Below are 23,411 nucleotides of genomic sequence, written 5' to 3'. Positions count from 1 at the left end.
TTAAAAACAGCCACTGAAGGAAACATTACGGTTTCAGGGCTGGAAGAAGCCTCAGGCCTTCAATCCCCTTCCTCCAAATTCACCGGACCGGCGTTCTGGAGCCAGACAAAAGCTTTCTTTAGCATGTCTCAGCCGTTGCAGTGCTTAGTTACAGAAACAGTTACAACAGTCTCAACCCTCGCGCTGTAATTCAAGGTCATTTTTCTTTCTTTCTAAATACCATTTGGATAGGAGTTTCGTCTACAATATACGTTCCCAAACACTATTGAAATTCACATAAAGTGGGTAAATTGATGCTAATCCCATAAATCCCATAAAGTGGATAAACTGTGGCTAATCCCATTTAAGAAATGAGAGAAAAAACTAGGGCGGGGGGTATATATAAATTGTGCAATATCACACAGTTATTAAGTTACACAGCAGGAACTCTGCCAGTCTTTTAAAGCCTTTTTAAACTTTTTGAGTTCTTAGAAAAGCCCTGATCGTCAGCATTAACACTAATGAAATGCCTCTCTCAATCCTAAACGTCATTCCTAAATCAGGAATTTTTAAAAGATAAAAATACAGCGGTGGGGTGGATAGGGAGGGTGGGAGGGGGACGTAAGAGGGAGGGGATATGGGGATATATGTATATGTATAGCTGATTCACTTTGTTATACAGCAGAAACTAAAACACCATTGTAAAGCAATTATATTCCAATAAAGATGTGAAAAATAAATAAATAAAATATATGCTAAAAAAATACAGCGGTCTTTTTTCTTCTAAGCATCAGCTATACGAGCATAAGCTTGTATTGTCACACTGGCCTTGGACTCTGAAGAACAAAAGAACTTAAGAGGGAAGTTGGTACTGGAAGCAGCCTTGTAAAGGAGGTAAGGGTCAGGTTATAGCTATCACAAAGAAAACAGTTTACCTTGCTGTGTGACTGACTCAATACAAATATATAGTAGAAACTTTAGTAACAAAAAAGTGAGATTTTTTTATTAGCATCAATGAAAAAATCAATTTGATGGGTTAAAGTTTTCATTTGTTTGATTTAATTGTTTTAATTTAGGTTAAACAGTAGCAGGAGGAAGAAGGGGATGAGATAAGAGAGGAACATGTAGATTATTATGCCTATTGTTGATAAATTCTAGTTCTTGGATTGTCAGAGGGTCCACAGACATTCCTTAAATGGTTTATAACCTACACATAGATTACGTGTATTCTTTTATAGATACAAAATAGCATATTTTAAAATAATAAAAGAAAATGAATGAGAAATAATGAATTAGAAAACGGTGTTATATGTCCATCAGCAACCAACAAACTAAAAGAATTGATCCATGTTGGCAAAAAGATTGCAAGTATGTTGCATTTCTTGATTCATGATTTTTTATCTTAAATTCGTTTATACAAGACAATCACAGTCATGTAAAAATATATGAAAAGGAAATTCACCAAAATGTTAATAGTGGATATTTGTGAATGATGGAATTTTGAGTGTTTTTTTTCTTTATAATTTTTAGTATTTTCCAGATACTCTGCTATGAGCATGTACTATCTTTATAAACAGACAAAAATAAATGAAATGAAAGCATTTGTAACACTATGCTTTGTCACATGTCCTTTGTCTTTACAAGATAAAAGCTGTGCCTGCTGGCCGCTTTGTATTCTGTGCATATTTCTCTAGGTTCCTAGGTATTAAGTTACTTTTGTAGGGCAAGGACATATATTGGGTAGTGAGATATAAGAGACTTTGCCAAAAATCAAGTGAGACTCCCTTCTCTTAATCTTCTAAAAGATGAATTGTCTTTAATAAAACAGTGACTTGGATTTTTACACAGTAAGAAACAAGGGTTTTTTAATAAGTACCCTTTACTTTCCATTTCCAATATTAATAAATAATAATCAGATATTATTTAAAATGGATTTCCTACCCTTTTCTGGTGAGCTTTTTAATTTCAAAAGTCAGAAGGGGTGATCTCCCCTCCCTTTTATAACCTAAACCATTGAGAGTGATGACACCCAATTAAAAGGAAAGTCCATTCCTTTTCTTATCAAGGACACTTGAAGGCTTGCTTTTCCTAATCTCAAAAAAATATTGGACTTCCCTGGTGGCGCAGTGGTTAAGAATACACCTGCCAATGCAGGGGACATGGGTTTGATCTCTGGTCTGGGAAGATCCCACATGCCACAGAGCAACTAAGCCCGTGCGCCACAACTACTGAGCCTGCTCTCTAGAGCCCACGAGCCACAACTACTGAAGCCTGCGTGTCTACAGCCCCTGCTCCTCAACAAAGAGAATGCTGCGCACCGCATCAAAGAGTAGCCCCTGCTCGCCGCAACTAGAGAAAGCCCACACACAGCAACAAAGACCCAACGCAGCCAAAAATAAATTTATTTTTAAAAAATACTGAAAAGTAGCAAGTATGCATAATTTTTCTAGACAAAAACCAAGATATAATTTTTCAGAATGTTAAGTGCTAGCTGTAACTGCACAAATTACCTTTGGAGATAAAGCTATAAAGGCCTGGAAGCTCCATGCTATCGGAAAACCAGTGACAATTTATCAAGGCCATCTTTTCAGAGATAAAGGGACTGTCACAGGATAAATGGACCACAATCTTGATGTGTAATGTTGAGCTTTCCAGAAATCTCCTATAACAGAGGGACATCAGACTCTACCTACCCTAGGCCAAAAATCTACTTCCATCTGCATTTCAGTTATGTCTAAACTTCCAAAACTATAGTTTTATTTCTGAATACGCTAAGTTCTGAATATGCCAGTCAATGTGCCTGTCATGCCTGACTTTCCCTTCTAGCTTCAACTGACCTGACCAAACTCTCTATTTAGGGGAACAGCACTGGGTTGTTCTGGAAGAGACAGGCACCTGGCCAGCTACCTAGAACCTGGCCTGGAATACAGTATGTACACCCTGTCCATAAACAAAGGAAATCATTGGCTAAGCCAAGATTCTTTCTCCTGGAAATTTTAACTTGAAGTATGAAATGAACTTGCCAGTTGCTATTGAAACAGAAAGAACCAGAGGAAATTGTCACTTCCTCTGAAGAATCATGAACTCCTGTTGCTTGAGTCCCCACCACTACCTTGAATCCAGAATCACCTCCAGCTCCAAGCTTCCAAAGTCACATTCTTTAAATAATACTGCTCTTCTTGAACTAGCTTGGGTGATTTCTCTTCCTTTCAGCTTTACCAGGCCTAACTAGAACAGAAGAGCATATATTAACATATGTGTGAATTCATTAACCAGCTTCTTTTTCTAGCTAAAAGTCAGCTGAGAGCTGTCTTTGATTCACAGTGGTGAAATACCTAGATTCAGAGCACACATAAGTCAAGTAGGTGTTCCAGATAGCTAAGAGGATTGTGTCTCAGAAGCATCAGATACCTAGAATGCTGTGATGGTCTTCTAATGTGTCAACTTGACTAAGCTACAGTCCCCAGTTATTCATACAAATACTAACATAGGTGTTGCTATGAAGGCCTTGTGGATATGCTTTAAGTCCATAATAACTGACTTTAAGTAAAGGAGATTGTCCTAGATAATCTGGGTGGGTCTAATTCAATCGGTTGAAAGGTCTTGAGAGCAGAACTGAGGCTTCCCTGAATAAGAAAATTCCATCCGTGGACGGCAACTTCAGCCTATGCCAGAGAGTTCCAGCCTGCCCTTACTAATAGCCTGCCCTATAGATTTTGGACTTGCTTATTAGCCAGTGCCCACAATCGTGTAAACCAATTCCTTGCAATAAATGTCTTAATATGTATCTCCTACTGGTCTGTTTATCCAGTTGAACCCTCATTAAAACAAATGCTAAAGGTAAATTTCACCATTCATTTATTCAAAAAATATTTGAAGACCTATCAATAAATATTCAGCAAGAACCCATCATATATCAGACATTACTTTAGATGCTGGGAATACAACGTTGAACAAGATACTGTCCTCACTGGGACTTCCCTGGCGCTCCAGTGGTTAAGACTCCGCACTTCCAGTGCTTCCACTGCAGAGGGCGCGGGTTCCATCCCTGGTGGGGGAGGGGACTAGGATCCCACACGCCACACAGCGTGGCTAAATAAATAAATAAATAAAAAGCTACTCTCCTCACAGAGATCAGATTCTTTGAGGGAGAGATTAAAAATCTATGTGTGTTTATATAATTTCAGGTACTATCAAGTGTTATGAAGAAAAATAAGGCAAAGTAAGGGGAGAGTGGGCAGGGTGGCAGGATAGACAGAAAAGGCAAGATGTCTGAGAGGATGACATCCGAGCAGATACCTAAATGAAGTATGGGAATGAGGACCTGGGGAAAGAGTATGCCAGACGTAGCAAGTGCCAATGTTCCAAGGTGAGAGTGAACTTGGGGTGTTCCAAGAACAGCAAGAAGGCTGGTATGTCTAGAGTGGAGTAAGGGGGAGAAGAGTAGCATGAGATGAGGCCAGGTACCTGTGGTACCTGGCAGTACGACATTGTTGAATGGTTAAATTAATATTGAATGAAGGAATCTGCCAAACTTTCCTGTTCTGTACTGTCTCTGCTAGCTTACAAAGAGACCTGCCACATAATTTTTGCTACTGGATTCTCAATGATAGATGTACCATACAAGGGCAGGAAACACTGTCACTAATGACTCAGCTTAGGATGGCTGTTTTCACTAGCTGAACTAAGAAACTGGCTGAGGGTGAAGCAAGGTGGGAGGTCAGGACCAGAGAAACAGGATTTGTGAAAGAGGGTAAGGGATGTTGGACAGACTAGGGTCCTTAGGTCAATGACAGGTGATCTGTTGTAGGCAGGTACCAGAGTCAACCTAGATATGTTGGCAGTAATAACAACAATAGTAGTACAAAGCTGGCAGTTCTTGATGTCACTCAAAACCCAAAGAGACCTACTAGGCAGAGTATTCTTTCCTAGTGATGGGAGGTACAAGATGCAATAGTTTGTCCTTTACTTTGGAGGGGATGTCCAGGCATGCCCCAGACCACTACGCCCCTAACACAGTGGTTCTCAACTGCGAGTGATTTTGTCTTCCAGGGATACTTGTCAATGTCTACAGATATTTTTGGTTGTCACAACCTAATCCTCTTTTCCTAGAAGGTCCTCCTTCCTGTTCCCACCCCCATCTCCTGTACTCTCTTTCACCTGGCTTACTCCTCATCCCATAAAACGGACCCAGTGTCACCCCACCCAGGAAATCTCACCTGAGGAGTGAGATATAGATAGCATGCTTTGATACTGCCATCCTCCTTAAATCCCACAAACATCTCTAACTACTCTAGCCACTTTGTATTATAATTGTTTCTATGTGTCTTTCTCCCTGAACTGGCTTGTAACACCTAAAGCAAGGTAAAGTGAGCAATCACTGGCATCTAGAGCATAGGATACTGCTCAATATCATAAGTTCCACAGGAAAGCTCCCCACAACAGAACTTTCTGGCCCAGAATGTCAATAGTGCCACCCTGGGAAATCCTGCCCTAAAAATATCACTAACGAAGCAGACTTTAATTTTCATTGGGTTTACCTCCTACCCTCTGGAATATATATGTCTTTCCAAGGCCTCCAATGTACCTACCATTTCCTGGTCATTTAGTCTGATTAACATGATTAACACAATGCCATCCATATGATGGATTGATATGACGTTCTGCTGTCCAGGTCCTTTAAGACTATATTATGATAGGGACCTCCCTGGTGGTCCAGTGGTTAAGACTCTGTGCTCCCAATGCAGGGGGCCTGGGTTCGATCCCTGGTCAGGGAATTAGATCCAGCATGCTGCAGCTAAAAGATCCCACATGCCGCAACTAAAGATCCCACATGCAGCGACTAAATATCCCGCATGCTGCAACTAAAAGCCCACATGCTGCAACTAAATATCCCGCAATCAACAACTAAATATCTCGCACGTGGCAATGAAGATCCCGCGTGCTGCAACTAAGACCCGGCACAGCCAAATAAATAAATATTTTTTAAAAAAAGAAAGAAAAACTTAAAAAAAAAAGGACTATATTATAATAGAGTTATTATGATAGACCATATTATGGGAGAGTTAACATAATCCAGGAGTAAAACTTAAAATGTATACTCCTGTGCAGTTCAAGAAAATGAATACTGTTTTAAATCCTTATTGTTAGGGATGGAAAACAACTCTTTCATCAAATCAGTACCTGCTTACCATGTACCTGAAGTCACATTAATCTGCTCTAGTTACCACCTCTAGCACAGCAACTGCAACTGGGGCTACTACTTGGCTGAATTTGTGATAGTTTACTGTTATCCTCCAGGGTCTGTGCAGCCTTTTTAAGGGCAAGACTTCAGTTTACACATCATGAGGACCACAACCCTTGCATTCTTCAGGTCTTTAAGGCACTAACCTCTGCCATACTTCCTAGAGTATGATAATGTTTTCTATCTACTATCCTGGCAGAGTGTGAGGGAAGCTGTTCATTAGCCTTCCCTACTATGTTCTTATTCCAGGAACCAATACGACAGTTTAGCCAACTTCTAACTATATTCATTCCAATTAAACATTTGGGGAACTTGGGAAACGACACTTGGCACTATGAGCCAGACCTGGGCCCGGACTCCATTTATAACCCTAGATTCCCACTCTAACAGGGACTGTTATGACTCTTTGGGTATCAATGTCAACTTGTACAGGGTCCACAGCACTCAAAACATTTGGTTATTCCACTTTTCCCAATGAACAGTTACCAGAGCAAATGATAGGTGCCTTTGGAGAAGTACGAGGGGATTCATTAACACATACTTACCATAGTGTTACATGGTCCTACTTCCTGGGGACCTAGCTTCTCTTTCAATCAAATGGTCTGAAATCAGAGTTCCACATCTGAAAACTAGCTCAGGCATGGAAACTATTAAAGGATCAGTTTTTGAAAAATTTTTACTGGAATAGCTGCCTTCAGCCTCCTGAACATCCAACCTTGGTTTCTCTTGGTTGTATAGATTGAGCAACATCCTTGTAGGCTGCCCATCAATCTTGCCTCTAAGGACACCCTGTTGCATTAACAATCTCTGTATCTTTCCCCAGGTCAGGACCCCCGACGCAGCCATTTCAACCTTGTGCTAATTATAATTGTACCCACCTTGCTTCTGAGGGTGAAGCATCACCACTTGGCCTCTATTTTGGGATCCCATCATCCCCATTGCTTTCATGGAGCTAAGCTATGTAACTTTTTCTGCTACTATCACCTGGGGCCTATAAAGGACAGTCACCGTCACCATGAGTAACAGTGCTGTGCTGAGCCATATAGCAGTCTGAGGCAAAAGGAAAAATCAGTAATATTGATCCTGTCTTTAAAATTTTGACATTTGTTCATCATGGACTTTTCTGCATTATTTTTTAAACACCGTATTAAAATATTATTTATCATGGTTACTGAGATTTTTGGCACCCCCTTAAATTTTGAACCTGAGGCCAGCACCTCACTCACTTCCCCTCAGTCCTGTTCAGTGATGCTGGTGCCCCTTTCACATTTCTTATTGCTTTAGGGAAAGGAGTATCCTCTGAGCCTTCCTGTGGAGCACAACCATCTTCTAAGTTTTCTAGCCTTAGTGTAGAATACCTACTCTAGCATACCCACCTCTCTGAGCCTTTTGATCCCTTCTTCCACGATCTTCCACAGTACTTCTGCCATTTCTACACCACTTAATGTGAGCCATCCCAGTAGAGTGTTAGCACTGCCTCCCCTGATCCTTGTCAGCGTTATTCCGTATCACGGGATAGCACTCCCATATCGATAACTCCTCCCTATCCATTACCTTCTGCTACCCAGCCCTACCCCTTGATCTGAGACCCTCAGAAGTTAGTTCCTTATGTCATCCTCCAGCTCCTGCTGGTACATGTTAGCTAGGTCCTTTGACTCCTTTGAGGTGTCCCTCTCCTCCCTTAGCAGGCCCAGCATTTCCTTGGCCAGGTGATATATGACTTAACCGCAGTTTTTGGTCTGCTGTCCAGGAAGGAAAATTCTTGAGTGGAGCACCTGTCTTCTAACAAGTCAAAGACTTCTGTATCTTCTTCAAGCAAACAGGGAGCACTAGCTTTTTCACAGAGAGGATTAGGCCACATCTGTAGGCCCAGAGGATTCAGGGGAACCTAGGATTTCAAGTTGCCTGGGTGCACTGACCCAGATGTCCTGATCCTATTTCTCCTGATTGAAATCCTTCCCAATCAGTGCCCTCACTTTGTATAAAAGAAATGCTGAGGCTGAAAATTTTGTCCACTTTTGGAGCTCTGCTTTTTTTTTTATTGGTTTGCAGAAATGGCTGAATTTTTCTTTTTCTTTTAATACTTATTTATTTGGTTGCGCTGGGTCTTACTTGCTGCATGCAGCCTCCTTAGTTGTGGCATGTGAACTCTTAGTTGCAGCATGCATGTGGGATCTAGTTCCCTGACCAGGGATTGAACCCGGGCCCCCTGCACTGGGAGCGTGGAGTCTTATCCACTGCGCCACCAAGGAAGTCCCTGGAGTTCTGCCACTCTTAATATTAAGTCCTGGACCTGACCATCAGCCTTTTTTGCTCTCTGGCTGGAGACAGAGACAATGAGACTCTCCTTATATACTACCAATGATGCCCTCCAGCTTTAACACTTAACAATTTCTTAGTGATTAATCACTCTCAGTCTTTCAGTGTCTGTCTCCCAATATCTCAATAGGAGCTATTAGCGCTTCACCTACCACCAGTAAGAGGGTCCTCATTGCCAGCCAGACTGCAGGTGATCAAGATCTAAAAAATCCCATTTTAGAGTCTCCTTTCTGGGATCACAGGTTGGGTTCCCTATGAAGCAGACTCTGAGATGGAGATTTGCATGCAGAGGGAATCAGAATCAGGCAGAAGCAGCAGCTGAACCGCCACTCAGTTGCAACAAAGACCTCAATTCTATGGGGAACTCTGTAGATGTTTTGGCCCTTTAGAGTTGTCCCAAATTGGGGCAAGGGAGTTGAGGCTTTATATTCCCATATCAACATGATTTTGGATGTGAGCTTCCCCGGGCAGAGGGCATGACCTTGGGAGAGGCAGCTTTAACAACGAGCAATACCCAGAGAGGGATGCATCAGAGAGCTGTCACCCAAAGAACTTCCAACAGCTCTAGTTATGAGAGGAGAGAGAAAGGAATCTGGGCAGCCTATAGCATCCACTACAAGTAAACAAACGTGTCTTCCATGAGATGACAATGATGCAGCCAGATAGAGGATGACACTATCCCCTAAGGATATGAACCTCAAAGAAGCTCGGGCTTTCACAAAAAGGTGGATAAATAATGGTCTGAAAGCAGTAGTGAGGAGTGATGGACACAAGGGTCCTGCTCTCTTGACCTTGAAGTACACAGGTAGTACACAGGTAGTAGATGGGTTGGCAAATGCCCCTTCCCAAAGTTCTCAAAAACCATTTTCTTTCTTGGAATGGTGATTAATTGAAAATAATTTTTAAAATCATTTTTCTTTCTTCATGGCAATTTATCAATAGTTATGCCTCTCCAGGAGTCTCTACATGTGGAAATTGGAGGGGTGAGAACATGCACGTGCTCTCAGTTCTGAAACCTTCTTTCTCTCCCACTAATGCAGTGATTCTCAAACTCTAAGAGCACTCAAGTCCCTGAGGAGTTTCTTTTTTTTTTTTTTTAAATATTTATTTATTTATTTATTTTGGCTGCACTGGGTCTTAGTTGCAGCACGCAGCATCTCTGTTGGGGCATGCGAGATCTTTAGTTGCAGCACATGGACTTCTTAGTTGCGGCATGTGGACCTTAGTTGAGGCACGTGGACTTCTTAGTTGGGGCGTGCATGCAGGATCTAGTTCCCCAGCCAAGGATCAAACGTGGGCCCCTTGCATTGGGAGCTTGGAGTCTTACCCACTGGACCACCAGGGAAGTCCCCCTGAGGAGCTTCTTAAAAGTGTAGGTTGTAAACCCAAATTCCAGAGAGTGATTCAGTGAGTTTGAGGTGAAGCCCAAGAGTTGATAATCTTTACAGGTGGCCTACTACCATGCATTGAGAAACACTGCATATCAAAGCCTCTTTTCTCATCTATATCTGAATTCTGGGAGAAGGCAGACAGATCTCCCATGTTCCATGGTCAGAAGGAGAAATAAATGTACCCGGTGTTCAGCAGCCACCCACCCCCACCCACTTTTAGATAAAATGTGCCTATGGGTGAGAAAGAATGAGCAGCATCGATATGAGAGAAAAAGCACAGAAGAGCTTTACAGGGAGCCAAACTTCAGCCAAGGCAATTGTTCTCAACACCACAGGATGCAACACCTCCTTTATTCTCCTGAAATAAAAATCAGAGAATATGACCTGATCATTCTGAAATATCAATATAATACCCTAACTGAAATATAAATAAAAGAAAAATGCTTATGATAAAAAGATATATTGAGGAGTAGGAGATTTTATGAATCACAGGTTAGAGGTTCCAAAGGCACAAAGGAAAGGTTTAAGAGTGAAAATCAGGAAAGAGGAAGCACTGAGCTGTATAATAATGAGGCTAAAGGAGAGAATGATTATTAGAGGGACTCTTAGACATTGAGCAAGGATAACAAGCAGAGGTGTCTTGCTATTAGGTTGTCAACATAAATGGTCCTGGGAACCCTCAGGTGGGTGGAGCTAAAGCAGGGTTAAATGGACTCTCATGCCACAATCTTCCATGGCAAGGGACAGCAAACTCTGGCCCATTAGCCATATTTGGCCGCCATCTTTTTTTTTTTTTTTTTATATTTGGTGGTAAAATATATATAACATAAAATATACCAGTTGAATCATTTTTAAGTATACAATTCAGTGCATTAAGTACATTAAATGCATTTCTACATTAAGTACAAACTACTGTACAACTATCACAACTATATATATCCAAACTTTTTTATCACCCCAAGCAGAAACTCTGTAACTATTAAGCAACAATTTCTCATTCCCCCTTCACCTGAGTCCCTGGTAATGTCTAATCTTTCTGTCTGTACAAACTTGCCTTTTTAAGATATTTCATGTAATTGGAATCATACAATATTTGTCCTTTTGTGTCTGGCTTATTCCACTTAGCATATTTTCAAGGTTCATCCATGTTGTAGCATATGTCAGAACTTTTTTTTTTATAGACCGTTATTGGAGTATAATTGCTTCACAATACTGTGTTAGTTTCTGCTGCACAACAAAGTGAATCAGCCATATGCATACATATGTCTCCATATCCTCTCTCTCTTGAGTCTCCCTCCCATCCTCCCTATCCCACCCCTCTAGGTCATCGCAAAGCACCAAGACAATCTCCCTGTGCTATGTTGCTGCTTCCTACCATCCAACTATTTTACATTTGGTAGTGTATACATGTTGATGCTACTATCACTTTGCCCCAGCTTCCCCCTCCCACCTCATGTCAAGTCCATTCTCTATGTCTACCTCTTTATTCCTGCCCTGCAACTAGGTTCATCAGTACCTTCTTTTTTTTTTTTTAGATTCCATATATATGCGTTAGCATACGGTATTTGTTTTTCTCCTTCTGACTTACTTCACTCTGTATGACAGACTCTAGGTCCATCCGCCTCACTACAAATAACTCAATTTCGTTTCTTTTTATGGCTGAGTAATATTCCATTGTATATATGTGCCACATCTTTATCCATTCATCTGTGGATGGACATTTAGGTTGGTTCCATGTCTGGCTATTGTAAATAGTGCTGCAATGAACATTGTGGTACATGTCTCTTTTTGAATTATGGTTTTCTCAGGGTATATGCCCAGTAGTGGGATTGCTGGGTCATACGGTAGTTCTATTTTTTAGTTTTTTAAGGAAACTCCATACTGTTTTCCATAGTGGTTGTATCAATTTACATTCCCACCAACAGTGCAGGAGGGTCCCCTTTCACTACACCCTTTCCAGCATTTATCGTTTCTAGATTTTTTGATAATGGCCATTCTAACCAGTGTGAGGTGATACCTCACTGTAGTTTTGATTTGCATTTCTCTAATAATTAGTGATGTTGAGCATCTTTTCATGTGCCTCTTGGTCATCTGTATGTCTTCCTTGGTGAAATGTCTATTTAGGTCTTCTGCCCATTTTTTAACTGGATTGTTTGTTTTTTTGATATTGAGCTCCATGAGCTGTTTGTATATTTTGGAGATTAATCCTTTGTCTGTTGTTTCATTTGCAAATATTTTCTCTCTCTGAGGGTTGTCTTTTTGTCTTGTTTATGGTTTCCTTTGCTGTGCAAAAGCTTTTAATTTTAATTAAGTCCCATTTGTTTATTTTTGTTTTTATTTACATTACTCTAGAAGGTGGGTCAAAAAAGATCTTGCTGTGGTTTATGTCAAAGAGTGTTTTTCCTGTGTTTTCCTCTAAGAGTTTTATAGTGTCTGGTCTTACATTTAAGTCTTTAATCCATTTGGAGTTTATTTTTGTGTATGCTGTTAGGTAGTGTTCCAATTTCATTCTTTTACACATAGCTGTCCAGTTTCCCCAGTACCACTTATTGAAGAGGCTGTCTTTTCTCCATTGTATGTTCTTGCCTCCGCTGTTGTAAATTAGGTGTCCATATGTGCGTGGGTTTATCTCTGGGCATTCTATCCTGTACCATTGATCTATAGTTCTGTTTTTGGGCCAGTACCATACTGTCTTGATTACCGTAGCTTTGTGGTATAGTTTGAAGTTGGGGAGCCTGATTCCTCCAACTCCGTTTTTCTTTCTCAAGATTGCTTTGGCTATTCGGGATCTTTTGTGTTTCCATATGAATTGCAAAATTTTTTGTTCTAATTCTGTAAAGAATGCCATTGGTAGTTTGATAGGGATTGCATTGAACCTGTAGATTGCTTTGGGTAGTATAGTCATTTTCACAATATTGATTCTTCCAATCCAAGAACATGGAGAACTTCATTCTTTTTAAGGCTGAGAAATGTTTCATTTTATAATATATATAAATGTCACATTTTGTTTATCCATTCTTCTCATTCTTCTATTGATCGACATGGGTTATTTCCACCTTTCGGCTATCATAAATAATGCTGCAATGAACACTGTTGTACAAATACCTGCTGAGTCTTTGTTTTCAATTCTTTTGGGTGTATATACACCTGGGAGTTGAATTGCTGAGTCATAATTCTATGTTTAGTTTTCTGAGGAACTACCAAACTGTTTTCCAAAGCAGCTACACCCTTTTACAGTGGCAATGCATGAAGAATCCAATTTCTCCACATCCTCACCAACACTTTTTTTTTTATAGCTATTCTAATAGGTGTGAAGTGGTATTTCATTGTAGTTTTGATTTGCATTTGCCTATTGGCTAAAGATGTTTAGCATATTTTCATATGCTTATTGGCCATTTGTGTATCTCCTTTGGAGAAATGTCTATTCAAGTCTTTTGCCCATTTTTTAATTGAGTTGGGTTTTTTTTTTTGTGGTTATTGTTAACCACAGATATATATATATATATCTGCCTCCAGTTCCTAGCACAGAGCTCCTAAAACCCCTGAACCCTTGTAAAACCCTGAGTGATAAAAGCACTAGGAGCATCTCCTGTTCTAATATTTGGTCTTTGACGGTGTCCCTGACACAGAACTACTAAAACCCTTAGTGAATTCCTAAAGGAGAAGAGCGCTAGGAGCATCTTTTATTCTATTGAGGCAACTCTGAGTGGGCTCCTGGATGGCTACTAGATTGGGGTTTGTCACCAGAAAGACCAAGTCATAATTAGAAGCTTGGAATTTTCAGTCATCCACTCCTCACTTCTCCAAAGAAGGGGGGCTGGAAATGGAGTAAATAATTGATCATGTCTATGTGATGAAGCCTCCAAAAAAATTCCAATAGTATGGGGTTCAGAGAGCTTCCAGGTTGGCAAACACATGCATGCCGGGAAGGTGACACACACCAACTCCATGAGGACAGAAGCTCCTGCACTCGGGACCCTCCAGGACCTCACCGTATGAATCTCTTCATCTGGCTGTTCATCTGTATTCTTTATCACATCCTTTAATAAACTAGTTAACTTAAGTGTTTCCCTGAGTTCTGTGAGCCTCTCAAAAAAATTAATCGAACTTAATTCGATTAATTTTTTTTTTTACAGTGCTACACAATCCACATGGACTTCCCTGGTGGTCCAGTGGTTAAGACTCCATGCTTCCAATGCAGGGGACAAGGGTTTGCTCCCTGGTTGGGGAAGTTCCACATGCCATGGGATGTGGCCGAAAATAAATAATTTTAAAAAATTAATCGAACCTGAGTAGAGGGTTATGGGAACCTCTGATTTGTATGCAAACCAGACAGAAGTTGTGGGTAACCTGGGAACCTACTACTTGTGATTGGCATATAAAGTAGGGCGGGTGCAGTCTTGTGGGACTAAGCCCTTAGCCTGTGGGATCTGACACTATCTCCGGGTAGACAGTGTTAGAATTAAGTTAAACTGTAAGACACCCAGCTGGTGTCACAGAGAATTACTTGGTGTGGGACAAACCTCCACACATTTGGTGACAAAAAGTGAATTGTTTTGTGTGAGTAGCAAAGGAGACACACAGGAGAAATACATAGGTGGGAAACTGAGTTTTTCTAATTCACTGTGTGTTGACTTTCACCCTGTTGACAGTGTCTTTTGATGCACAAGCTTTTAAATATGATGAAGTCCAACTTATCTTTTTTTTTCTTCTGTTGCTTGAGCATTTGGTGTCATATCCAAGAAATCATTGCCAAATCCAATGTCATGAATAATTTAGTTTTGATTCCAAAAAACAATGTATATTATAAATTATTCAAATAGTACCCCCCCAAAAGATATAAAATGAAAAGTAAAAGCCTTACCTCACATGTCTCATTCCCCAATGGTTAAGTGTATTTTATGTATTCATTAATTAACATTATACATATACAAACACATTCAGTATATATATTATTTAATTTTTACACCAGATTCTTAAAAGGAAGACTGTTTAAGAAGGGGGATGTTGGCAGAAATTACATACTATAAAATCACAAATTATTCCAAAAAGGAAAGAGTTCAAACACAAAGATGCTAATATGAATAAATAAGAAGCATCTTGATAAAATCAGACTTTAAAAAGGTCAAAAGATGATAGGAGGCCTACATAAGAAAAATAAATCAGTAGCTTCTGGGTCAGTGAATACATGGAGACTGGGGAGAGTGGCACACTCAGAGATGGAAGCTTAGGGCTTCCCTGGTGGCACAGTGGTTAAGAATCTGCCTGCCAATGCAAGGGACATGGGTTCGAGCCCTGGTCCGGGAAGATCCCACATGCCGCAGAGCAACTAAGCCCGTGCGCCACGACTACTATGCCTGCGCTCTAGAGGCCGTGAGCCACAACTACTGAGCCCGTGTGCCACAACTACTGAAGCCCGTGCGCCTAGAGCCCGTGTTCCGCAACAAGAGAAGCCACCACAATGAGAAGCCTGCTCACCGCCAACGAAGAGTAGTCCCCGCTCGCCGCAACTAGAGAAAGCCCGTGTGCAGCAACAAAGACCCAATGCAGGCAAAAATAAATAAATAAATTTATTTAAAAAAAAGAGATGGAAGCTTCAAGCCCCTTCCCACATAATCTTGCCCTATGCGTTTCTTCCATCTGACTCCATATTCCTAATATTCTTCTATAATCAACTGGTAATCTAAGGATATACTGAGTAAAGATGCTGGGGAATGTGGAATATGCCTTGAAGACCTGTAGCAGAGAGATACTATAGCACGACTGCCTTGTCTATGCATACATCATAAAGGCTGCATCAGTGAATGGTTTGAAGTACAGTTGATCCTTGAACAACATGAGTTTGAACTGCAAGGGTCTGCTTACAGGTGGGTTTTTTTCTTTCTTTCTTTTCTTTTTTTTAAAATAAACATTTATTTATTTACGGCTGTGTTGGGTCTTCGTTGCTGCGAGCAGGCTTTCTCTAGTTGCGGTGAGCGGGGGCTACTCTTTGTTGCGGTGCGCGGGCTGCTCATTGCAGTGGCTTCTCTTGTTGCAGAGCATGGGCTCTAGGCGCGCAGGCTTCAGTAGTTGTGGCGCGTGGGCTCAGTAGTTGTGGCTCGCGAGCTCTAGAGCGCAGGCTCAGTAGTCGTGGCACACGGGCTTAGTTGCTCCACGGCATGTGGGATCTTCCCAGACCAGGGCTCGAACCCATGTCCCCTGCATTGGCAGGCAGATTCTTAACCACTGCGCCACCAGGGAAGCCCTGGGTGTTTTTCAGTAGTAAATACTACAGTGCTACACAATCCACATCCACAGTTGCTCGAACCTAAGGATGCAGAACCATGGATATAGAGGAGCCAAGTATAGGGAGGGCCGACTATAAGTTATACTCGGAGTTTAGACTATGAGGAGGGTCAGCACCCCTAACCCCCTTGGGGGTTCAAGGGTCAAGGGTCAAGAGTAAATAGATCTTGGCCTGAGCACCCTTCAGATTAAGCATCAGATTCCTGTCTTACAGGTTTTCTTGTCTTTTGAAGGTGCTTGAAAAACAGAGAGGATGGGAAGATCTGTCTCTGGTAAAACAAAAACAAAAATGAAGACATACTCAGCCAGAAATCTGAGTTCTCTGAGACTCAATAACATGGAGACAAACAATCATACAGGAAAAAAATATATTGCTGAAAAGAGTACAATTACCACAGAACTCAGTGTAACAAACTTGCATACAAAGGACACACAGGGATTTTGAAAATGCTGCATATCTCTTAATAGTCATCTATATAGGTAATACTGATAAACATTTTGCATTCAGATGCCAGAGTTAACTGATTTAAAAGTTGATTTACTATTAAATTCTCAGAGCTGTGCAACTAGTTGTGTTTTTTTAGTTTTGGATCTCTATTTTTCCCAATATGATGTTTCTGCATTCATCTATTCTTAAATTGAAGACTACATAATTTACTTCTTATAAATAAGTCTTAAATGTGAACCAAGAAATGTAATCAAGCAGTAAAACATTCTCTGAATGTATACCATGATTTCAATTCTTCTATTTTCCCCCCAAGAGTGGGAAACAGACTTCTACATAAGAAAGCTAAAATATATTAATATTTTTAAAGTTTTAACAATATCAAGATGCAGTCCAAAGAGTAAATCAAGTGCATAATTACATTTTAATTAATCAAATCTAGGATTGTCTACTGAATTGCAATTTATTAAATCTATTGTGTCCTCTTAAATAAAACTGCTAAACAGTTAATCAACAATGAATCACCTTGTAGCTATGTAACTTTTCTTTTAAGCTATGCACTTTTAAAAAAATACCAATTACCAATTTTAAGTGCTGCCACCTACAGCAACTTTAACAGGTATTTTCATTTGTTCTTTTCATGTAATTATTTTACTGTGCTTTTGCATCTCCAGGCAGTTTTCCCATATTTGGGTAAAATGTTTAGCAGGTTATAAACTTAGTAACTTATAAAGGGGATAAAATAAAATTTTCTTGAGTGGAAAAAAAAGAAACTTAAAAGTGTCAGAAACCTATAACGATAGTGCAAGAAAGGCTAAAACTCTCAGTGAGCTGAGGCTTATGATGAAATACTAAGATAAATTAAAAAGCTCTTGTTTGGAGCAAGAATAATGAAACCAATTCTGGTGCTTGAGGTGGATGGTTCAATACAACAGATGACAAAGTGAACTCCCCAATTCATTTGTTCCTTTGTTTTCTATTAAGAAAAATAATCCCAAAACTAAAAGGAAAAAAATATGAGTAAAAGAGAAATGGGCTTAATTTAAATGAGGTGAGGTAACAGTAAGAGAGTAACTGACAGCTTTAAATGAGGGCAGGTGTCCTGGCCTCAACCAACCACATCCCACATCCCAAATGAACTTGCTGACGTACCAAAAGCACTTTTAAGAGCAATCTCAACAAAATGTATTATTTGTGATGGAGGACACAAGATATGAAAGATCTGAAACCCACATTATGCAAACTGACTAAAGAAATAATGTTTCACACCAAGAAGAGGAGACAGGAGAATAGACATTATATCTCAGATTTTTAAAATGGTAATCCTAATATAAAATATTTATTCTATTGGCTTCATGTATTATAGAAATACCATAGAAACTCCAGTATTTCAGTTGCTTTGTAGTCCAGTGCACATAGACACAATTATAATTCTAACTGTAATTAATTACAATTCTAATTGTATTAGAAACAATTCTAATACAAAGTGGTTAGAGTAGTTAGATACGTTTGTGGTATTTTAGGAGGATAGTACAGAAGTATCAAACCATGCTATCTATAGATCTATCTAATTCCTAAGGTGAGGCCTCCTAGGTGGGGTGACATTGGGTCAGTCTCACAGGATGAAAAGGAGCAAGCCAGATGAAAGGCAATAGAGGAGACAGGGGTGGGAATAGGAAGGAGGACCTTTAGGAAAAGAGGGCAGTGTAGGCAAAAAAACACCACCGTGTCTGTAGAGGATCTAGAAGCAGTTCTATGTGGCTAGATGCTACAATGTGTGGCAGGGAGCAGCAAAAGGGGAATTCTAGGGTCAGATCAGAAGGTTGGTCATATAACCAGGAAGAATCTGCTTTCTTGATAAACTCTGAATGCCCTGAACTAAAACTTTCTGGATCTGGAAAGCTGAGAAGAGCCCCTAAACTAGGCTGTCACCCTTTGTGGCTCCCCCAGTATTCAATTATCCTCTTTCCTCTTGCTCAAATTTCTAGTTTTGACTCAGTCTAATTCACCTGCTTTAAAAAACAGTTCTATGGGAATTCCCTGGCAGTCCAGTGGTTAGGACTCCGCACTTCCACTGCAGGAGGCATAGGTTCGATCCCTGGTCATGGAACTAAGATCCTGCAACCTGCACGGAGCGACCAAAAAAAACAGTTCTAAAATTTTAGTATTACAAGGTTGTTGCTACATCTTTCACGAAGTCATGTAGGATAAAACAGCTCTCTAACTCAAGTCAAAGACAAGGGTTTACTTGCTGGCTATGCTGCTTTCCAGCGTGTGCAAGTTACTTAACATCCCTAAACCTGTTTCCTAAGGTCTTAGTCAATGTGCTGAAGGACTGAATCAAAAAGGCCTCATTGCGCCAACACAGATACACCAATATCAACTAGTGCTTCCTCCTCAGAGATCTGAGCCCTAGTTCGTGGGGTTTGGGAGTAGCGGGTGTGTCTCCTTTATGCTTCTTAGGCACTAGCACCAGCCAAGCAGTGCCCTCCCCCTTAGAGATCGGGGTTCCTGCATTTTGGTACCCCTCCACCAAGTTTCTAAGTTCTAATAACACCAACTTCTTCCTTGTTCCCCCAGCCCTAGAGCAGCAAAGAGTCAGGCCTGCCTGCTATCCTTTGAAAGACCTGCCTACAAGGCTGGCCCTTCGCTGGCATTTGGGAACTTGGATTTCAGGTGAGTTTCCAACATTCCCAGAAATGATAAGGCTGTCTCACTGTGCCTAAACTGTGCAAGCAATATGGCTTATGCCAAACAACAGCTTTCCTTGGGGAGTTGGAAATTTAGCACCCAGGTAGAGGGTGCCTATGTGATCAGCCCCCAATAAAAACCCTGGTACTGCACCAAGTCTCTCTCTTTTTTTTTTTTTTTAATCTGAGATGGTCTTTTTTTTTTTTTTTTTTGGCTGCGCTGGGTCTTCGTTGCTGTGCGCAGGCTTTCTCTAGTTGCAGTGAACAGGGGCTACTCTTCGTGGCGGTGTGCTGGCTTATTGTGGTGGCTTCTCTTGTTGCAGAGCACGGGCTCTAGTCACGCAGGCTGCAGTAGTTGTGGCATGCTGGCTCTAGAGCATAGGCACAGTAGTCGTGGCACACGGACTTAGCTGCTCCATGGCATGTGGGATCTTCTGGACCAGGGATCGAACCCATGTCCCCTGCATTAGCAGGCAGATTCTTAACCACTGTGCCAACAGGGAAGTCCCTGCACCGAATCTCTTGATTCTCAGCTTCTCTGGTTGGCAACATTTCACACATGTTGTCAGAACTTGTGTCAGAAGACTTAAGCATGTCACCTTAGTTCTCCAATCCCTATTTAACAATGTCTTTATGTTAAATTTTGTTTAAAATAACTGGTATAATTTCCCTGATTGGTCCCTAACTGACACAGCCAATCAGTAAGGACAAACTGTCTAGTTAATCCCCTTTGATAATTGATTTTTATTAGAAACTAACATCTGTAATTACACTAATCTCTCGTAATTCAGTTCCTGATTCAGTCAAGGAAGGTGTTCTTTCAACCAAACACTTCACAAAGACAGTCCCTGTAAGAGATCATTGAGCATGCTGGGAAGATTATTCTATTGATCAAAAAGGTGCCAGTAATGAGATTAAGTTAACTTTGAAAGCTTGCTTTATTTCAGGAGAGAAATATAAGTGATGTTTAAAGGTCTTATTCTGTGGTTAAAATTCATCCTATATTTGTTTTGACCAGAGGCTTGATTAAAAACAGTATTAACACAAAGTCATAGCCATCTCTATTTACCTGAAGACTTTCTGGTTCTGTTCAGTCTGTATTCAGGGTTCCGAAGTGAGCAAAAGGTCAAAGTATATTTCTACCTGGAAGTCAATCAGGAAAATTTCATTTGTAAAGATCACATGAAAGGCAGAAATTAAATATACACATTATATATACGTGTATATATACAGATAAAGATAGAAGAAATATATATATAGATTTCAAACATCCGCAAAAATTAGATACAATACTATAATAAACTCTCAATTATCCATATCCAGTTCAGTAATTATCAACAAATGATCAATTTTGTTTCATACACTCTATTCCTCCACCCCCACTGGATCATTTTAAAGTAAATCACAAACATATTTCACCTGTAATCTTCAGTACAAATCTTTACTGAAGTAGAGATTTCAGTTGAATTTCCCATTCTTGTATATGTCTTTTAATATTTGGTTTGTTCAAAACAAAATCTAAACAATGCCTCCTAAATCTTATAAATCTACAATAATGCCCCCACACCCCCAATCCTCCTTTCTCTACTTGACATTTATTTGTTGAAGAAATTGGCTCATTTGTCCTACAGAATTTCCCATATTCTGTATTTGGCAGATTATATCCCCTTGGTGTCATTTAACATGCTCTTCTATCCCTTGTTTAAACTGGCATACCTAAAAGCTTGACTAGATTCAGATTCAATTATTTTGGCAAGAATATTTAATAGGTGGCGTTGTGTCAAATATATTTTTGGCAGCATAACTGGTTTGGACTCTAAGGTACTGCTTCCCACAGGTCTCTGCTGAATTTTAATTTACTACCAATCTTTTCCTATTGTATAAACAGATTTTTAGCCCACAATTTATAGAAGCACTGTCATCTACTAAAACTGAACCAGAATTTCTTATCACTTTTAAACTTCTTACATATTACTCTTTGCTGAGAAGTCCAGCGAGTACCATACATTGTCATCTACTGCAAAGATGCCTTTACTTGCCTTAAAAAAATTTCTTTTAGTAGGGGGGAACTATTCAATTGGGTGACCCAATTCAGTAGATATTTTCTTATGTCTCGGAAGAGTTCAGTAAGAAAATGTTTGGTAAATTTAATAAAAGAAGGCCTTCTATTAAGTTCACAAGTACATCATGTATTGTTTTGAAAAATATGTTTAACAGGCTTTCTAGTTAACAATACCAATAGTTTGAAAAAGAACTTCGTAGGATGTGGCAGTGTAATGCCTATATTTTGTAGGCAACTTATAACCACGGTGATGTTGAGTGGGGGAGTAATACAGTAAAAATGTGTTTTAAAGGAAGATATTACTGGTAATATTTAAGCTTTAAGGCAAGAAAAGCAGGGATTGTGTATTTGAAGGTAATCTGATATACAATTGTCTGGATGCAGCTACAGAACCACCTCAATCAACAACTACATCCTGTGTTGTATTGAAAAGTGCTTTACAGGGTTTCCCTGGTGGCGCAGTGGTTAAGAATCTGCCTGCCAATGCAGGGGACACGGGTTCGAGCCCTGGTCTGGGAGGATCCCACATGCCGCAGAGCAACTAAGCCCGTGCGCCACAACTACTGAAGCCCGCCCGCCTAGAGCCCGTGCTCTGCAACAAGCCCGCGCACCACAACGGAGAGGAGCCCCTGCTCTCTGCAACTAGAGAAAGCCCGCGCGCAGCAACAAAGACCTAAGGCAGCCAAAAATAAATAAATAAATACATAAATTTATTTTTTAAAAAAAGAAAAGTGCTTGACATTCTTTGTAGCTGGTGATTTCAACTCACTCCACAAAGCATCTAGTAAGGGATGACTGCAATGAACAAAGCAAGAGCAGAAAATAATAATCATACGTACACACAGAAGCTGGAATATTTATGTAAATGTAAATCAGATCAAGTCACCTCAAATGACTTTCCTTCACACATAGAATGAAAACCAAAGTTGGTACCATGGCCTCCCAAGTACTATGAAAAAGCCCTCACTACCTCTGATCTCATTTCCTGCCACTCTCCTCCTCGCTCACTGTGATCCAAAGCCCTTGCTCCTCATAAAACATGGCAAGAATGTTTCTGTCTGGGGCCTTTGCACTTGCTGTTCCCTCCACCTGAAGATACTTTCCCCCTCAAACAGTCATATCGTTCACCTCCTCACTTCATTTAGGTTTCTGTTCATTATCACTTCCTCAGAGGCCCACCTGACCACCTTATATAAAACAGCACCCCACCTTACCCCTCTCCATCTCCTTTCCCTGCTTTACTTTTTTCTACACCATATGATTATCTGACACTGTATTATATTAATTGATTTAATATATTGATTTCGCCCGCTCTAGAATATAAGCTCTATGATAGTAAAGACTTTCGGTCACTTATCCAGCACCTAAAACAGCGAACAGTGAGTGCTCCATAAATATTTGTTGACTACATTTAAGCAGCAGAATGCAGTAAGTAGTATGGCTATTCTCACTTTACGGTTTACAGGAAACTATGACATATAAAGACTAAATAAGTACCTGGCAACAAACAAAGGGGAAAAAAATGTCAAGCCTTGATGAATGATTCCTGAAATGGGTAAATCGAAGCAAAGTCTGGTTTGTATGGAGGAAGGGAAACCCAAACCATGCACGGACACCAATCAAAATGTTGGCCACACACGAAAAAGGCAAATAGAACCGAGTCTCTTCCCCAAGGCCGTGACCATGTAGTGCCCTCACAACAACCTCACGGGGTAAGTGCGGCAGGTACTATATTAAACAGTCATTAACAGCAAGACTGACGGCCAGACTTCGCAGCCGGCAAGGATGGCGGGTCCGACCCAGCACTCACCGGTTTGGGCAGTTACATAATCAACACCCAGAACCTCGGGCTTCCTCCCGCCCCTGGGTTGGCATCACGTGGCAGGCCTCGCGACCGGAAGCAGCTCCCAAGAGAACCGCGGCAGTTGGCGAATCCGGGGAAGAGTTCCAGCGCGGGAGGTGAAGTGAGAGGTCACGGTGGTTCTTACGTAAGGGC

General features: G+C 40.5%; 1 long non-coding RNA gene across 3 annotated transcripts; it reads right to left on the bottom strand.

The window, feature by feature from the left end:
* Positions 1–103: 103 nt before the first annotated feature.
* On the bottom strand, positions 104–23,399 carry LOC309631255. Of its 3 annotated transcripts, none has more exons than XR_014246147.1 (3): positions 23,226–23,399; positions 20,423–20,496; positions 104–3,207 (listed from the first exon to the last, which is right to left on the bottom strand). It is a non-coding gene; the product is annotated as an uncharacterized lncRNA (long non-coding RNA). The 3 variants fall into 3 exon arrangements; XR_014246148.1 differs by lacking the exon at positions 104–3,207 and adding an exon at positions 3,821–10,291; XR_014246149.1 differs by lacking the exon at positions 104–3,207 and adding an exon at positions 14,873–16,487.
* Between the last annotated feature and the right edge of the window lie 12 nt (positions 23,400–23,411).

The sequence above is a fragment of the Balaenoptera borealis genome (genome assembly GCF_965194805.1).
Source record: "Balaenoptera borealis genome assembly, chromosome: 6".
Lineage (NCBI taxonomy): Eukaryota > Metazoa > Chordata > Mammalia > Artiodactyla > Balaenopteridae > Balaenoptera > Balaenoptera borealis.
This window is presented reverse-complemented; position numbering and strand designations above follow the sequence as displayed.